This window comes from Gymnoscopelus microlampas, assembly GCF_963454915.1.
Source record: "Gymnoscopelus microlampas genome assembly, chromosome: 16".
Lineage (NCBI taxonomy): Eukaryota > Metazoa > Chordata > Actinopteri > Myctophiformes > Myctophidae > Gymnoscopelus > Gymnoscopelus microlampas.
This window is the reverse complement of record NC_139953.1, coordinates 49632657-49637656: the sequence shown is the minus strand read 5'-3', so window position 1 is coordinate 49637656 and position 5000 is coordinate 49632657.

The following is a 5000-nucleotide window of genomic DNA, read 5'->3' as shown; positions in this document are numbered from 1 at the left end:
GGAAAAAATCCCCAAAAAAAATGTTTTCAAGATTTTTCTAAAATAGCAGATCTACAAGCTCATAGCGCGGCTATGAGCTTGTATATCTGCTATTTTTGAATAGCCAAAGAAATCTGAAGCGACACAGATGCGTTCCAGATCTTAATGGGTTAAGTGAATGTAGGACCAAGCTTTGAATCCGCTTTTTCATTTCTTTTTTTACGCGGAGTCGGTCTTTTATCACGTATGTCTTTGAGTTTTCATCGGGAAGGGGATTCCAGATAGGTGTATATTGTGAATGTCGACAATTCATAATTAATTTACCCGTTAAAAAAACAAACCCAGACGATTGTAGGTTAAATGTATAAACAAAAGGTTTGACTGGGTAACATATGGCAGGTCTTACATTTCTTCCTCCCTGTGAACACCAACAACAACCCAACGTTATATATGAGCCCAGACAAGCATTAAGACTCTGTGTCATTGCAAGATTTCTTTGGCTATTCAAAAAAATAGCAGATCTACAAGCTCGTAGCGCGGCACCGAGTGCCGCGCTACGAGCTTGTAGATCTGCTATTTTTGAAAAATCGTGAAAATGTGTGCAAATCTTTGAATATAATATTTAAGTTTTTTAAAACAAGCATTTTTAACTCAAATCTTTGCTTCTGGGGGGGCGGGTGGGGAGGGGGTCCTTGGAACAACATAGTTTGAGATGGGGGTCCGCGACCAAATACCTATCATGTTGGTGGTCCTTGAGAACCACTGATATTATAGCAACATACGTTCTTTTCAAAAAACTGTTTAGAAGACATTTGTAGAATCCCCCAGAAGCAAAGATTTGAGTCACAAATGTTCACTTTAAAAGATATGTATATTCAAATATTTGCCAGATCTACAAGCTCACATGAATCTTAACATGACACAGATACATTCCTGGTCTTAAGGGGTTAAAGGTGTAAGTGATATTATTTTTGGTTAAAATAATTAGTGTTACATAAAGCTCAGCTCTATAGTCTGAGAGTATTCTATGGTTTGATTGATTGAACATTTTATTAGGCAAACATGTAAAACAGCACCGTTACATTTAACACATCGGGTGCCAGGCATTTTATAATAACGGATTACGTTCGGTGCCAGAAATCTCACCGTCGAGCTGCGCGGCGCTGTTTAAGCTGTAGACTCCACCACGTGCATTCCATGTGAAAAACAACATGCCTCCATTTTGACCGATGGTGCTGGCTAACGCCTGGAACGATAACATCTCTCACGCGAGTAACAATGGTGGAGCGAAAAATGAGTCGTTTTCCCCAACGTAAAAAAGTTTCGGAGTTATAGTGGTTTTAGAGAAGGAAATAGAACGGAAGTGGATGGGCGCCATGTTTTTTGACACGATGATCCATCTGGCCTATCCTTCTCAGAATCACCACGGGTGATCCCAGGGCTGCTCTAGCCCCTCCCGTGTGGAAAAAAACGAAAAGACACCAAACACGGTTCAGACCGTGTTTGGCACTACACCTATACCTCTTTGCCAAAAATAGCAGATCTACAAGCTCACAACGCCTCGCAGCGCGAGGCGTTGTGGGCTTGTAGATCTGCTATTTTTGGCTAAAGTTCTCCTCAGAAAAGGGATGCTAGGTTTCGAGTGGTTATTGTAAAAAGAAAAATCATATCACATAAAGATTTGGCGGACCCCCTGTAGTAACTCTGAGGACCCCCTAGGGGTCCCAGACCCCCTGTTGAAGACCCCTGCTGTAAACTGAAAAAAAAGAAAAGAAAAAAACATGTTTTTTTTTCTTTTTTTTTCTTCAAAAGGGCACTTCTGGTCAAGAGGGCAAAGGGCAGGTCAGGTGTTCTAGCATAATATCGAGTCTATCTGTGCACGTCCCTGCACTCTGTGAAAACACGGTTCAGACCGTGTTCGGCACCCGACGTGTTAAAATACTTTGTCTAAAAAGGTCCGTTCATAAAAGTCCTTGCGGTCTTGTTTCCAACGAGGTCCTTGATATTCAATTCATAGAAATTAGTCTGGAGGCTGGAAGCCATCAAACTAAGAAACCGTTAGAACCTCTCTACTCTCTCTCTCTCTCTCTCTCTCTCTCTCTCTCTCTCCTGGTTGGATGAAATTGGTATCCTGGCCTGAACATATGTTTTCTGTTCACGTCTTGCTAAAAACAACCGCTGCTCTGTCAAAGTGCCTCTTTGAGTGGCAGGTCGTTCCAGCCAATTAGCTAGCCGCTGTGGGCGATATCCAGTGGTGGAAAAAGTACTCAAATGTTTGACTTAAAAAGTAAAAGTATCAATACTGCAATGTAGAAGTACTCTGTTACAGGTGAAAGTCCGGGATTTTAAATTCACTTGAGTAAAAGTACAAAAGTATTGGTATAAAAATGTACTTAAAGTACCAAAAGTAAAAGTACTTAATGTTTGAAAATAGCAGATCGCGACGCGTTGTGAGCTTGTAGATCTGCTATTTTCAAATAGCCTAGGTATAAAATAGGGCTAAAGTGGTTAATGCATGTTTCATAATATCATTTAAATCTGAAGAGTAACTAGTAACTAAAGTTTTCAAATAATAGTAGTGGAGTAAAAGTACAATATTTGCCTCTGAGATGTAGTGGAGTAGAAGTTAAAGTATTGGAAATTGGAAATACCCAAGTAAAGTACAAATACCTCTAAATGTTACTTAAAGGAGGAGTTCACCCAAAAAATAACTTATTTTCTATCATTACACACCCCATGAAGCCTTGATTTCATGGATTTATTTTTGTTTTTGTGGCATTCCTAAGACAATAATTTGATGGCCGTGTGTGTTTCCGGTAGGAGACACAAATAATCTACTTTGTGTCTCCTACCGGATACATTAGCCGGTAGGAGACGGGAATCATACTATTAGCTTAGGAATGCCACAAAAACAAAAAAGAATCCATGGATCCAAGGCTTCATAGGGTGTGCAGTGCAATTGATAGAAAATAAGTCCTTTTTTGGGTGAACTCCTCCTTTAAGTACAGTGCTTAAGTAAATGTACTTAGTTACTTTCCACCACTGATAACTATGAGAGAAACTTCCACTATCCAGAAGTATTGTTATCCCAACTTTGACACACGCGTCGTACACAGGTGTCGCACAGCGAAAGTGAGCAGATCTACAAGCTCACCCCCCCCCCCCCCCCCCCCCACACACACACACACACACACACACACACACACACAAGCTTGTAGATCTACAAGCTCACAGGCTTTTTGTGTAGATCTGCCATTTGTGGTCGTTGGGACGTGTGGAGAGGGGGCTTAAGGGGTTAAACCTCAGTGAAAGTGAGATGAACTTAAAGGAGAACCAGTCATGATATTAAAACAATAACCTTTTATATGAATTAAGATGAATTAGCTATTCATCAATTTGCTACCAGGAGGAATGTGATGTATTGAGTTATTCTTTAACTTTTTTTTATTTGTATACTTTATGATTTTAGATGAAAAAAAAAAGTGGTTTACAAAGTGTAAAATCTGTGCATGTGTTTGTGAACGCGTCGCGGTTGTGCATTGCGATCACTGGTGGCAAAAAGTACTCACATTTTTTTTACTTAAGTAAAAGTATCAATACTACAATTAAGAAATATACTATCACTTTTACAAGTAAAAGTCCGGAATTAAACATTTACAAAATGTACTTAAAGTACCAAAAAGAAATCTTTTGAAAATAGCAGATCTACAAGCTTGTAGATCTGCTATTTTCAAATAGACTAAATATATATATATAGGGCTGAAGTGCTTAATGTATGTTTTGTAATAATAATCAAAATCTTCAAAGTAACTAGTGACTAAATTTATTAAATAATTGTAGTGGAGTAAAAGTAAAAGTATTGAAAATTGGAAATACTCCAGTAAAGTAATAAAAAAGAAAAAGACCTCAAAATCTTACATAAAGTACAGTACTTGAGTAAATGTACTTAGTTACTTTACGCCACTGGCCGCGAGAGCACGCCGCGCGCAGCGTTAGCATGATTAACTAGCCTGCCCGATTAACGACTAATTAAGGTTTTAATCACGCTCTGTGTGTTCCACGAACCGTTTGATGAAAACGTTTTAACGGCGAGCAGAAAAAAAAGGAAAGGAGACGTGGTGGATACGGTTTAACATAAAGGGTTTAAAGAGAGGATTGAACACATTAACTGTTAAATATCTATGCAAACTTACACAGGTTATACCAGCTCTTCATAAAACACATATACGATGAAATACAGCACGGCCAGGGGTCTTCAACAGGGGGGGGGGGGGGGGGTCCGGGACCCCTAGGGCGGTGGTTCTCAAACTTTTTCGTGTCAAGGACCCCCACATTGAAAAGATATGCCAAGGACCCCCATAAGAGAAGACTTTTACGGCTCTAGCAGTGATTCTCAACCATTTTTAATTTCAAGGACCCCCCAGTTTGACATGCATTAGGGCTACGGACCCCCATTTCTATCTCTGGGACCCCAATTTATGTTATAACATCAATGTTAATTTAACTCTGAGAGTGTACAAATGTAACCAAATGGACCCATTAGGGTCCATTTGGTTCCATTTCTACACTCTCAGAGTTACAGACCCATAAGGGTCCATTTGGTTCCATTTGTACACTCTCAGAGTTACAGACCCATAAGGGTCCATTTGGTTCCTAACTATCCATCATTTAGCTGGGGACCCCCTGGAACCCCCTCAAGTACCCCTGGGGGTCCCCGGACCCCACTTTGAGAACCAATGCCCTAGGGGGTCCTTACTACAAGGGGGGGGGGGGGGCCCGCCAAATCATTGTGTGATAGGAACTTTGTTTTCTCTGAACCACTTGAACCCTATAAGCGTCCCTGTTCCAAGTGGAACATTAGCCGAAAATAGCCGATCTACAAGTGCAGAGTATTTAGGGTTTAAGTGGTTACGATAAATACACATAGTGGGGTCCCTCCCTCTCTCTCTCTCTCTCTCTCTCAGCTATAGGGCCCCGGGGGGTCCTTGGTCTGAAAAACACTGAAGACCCCCGATATATAT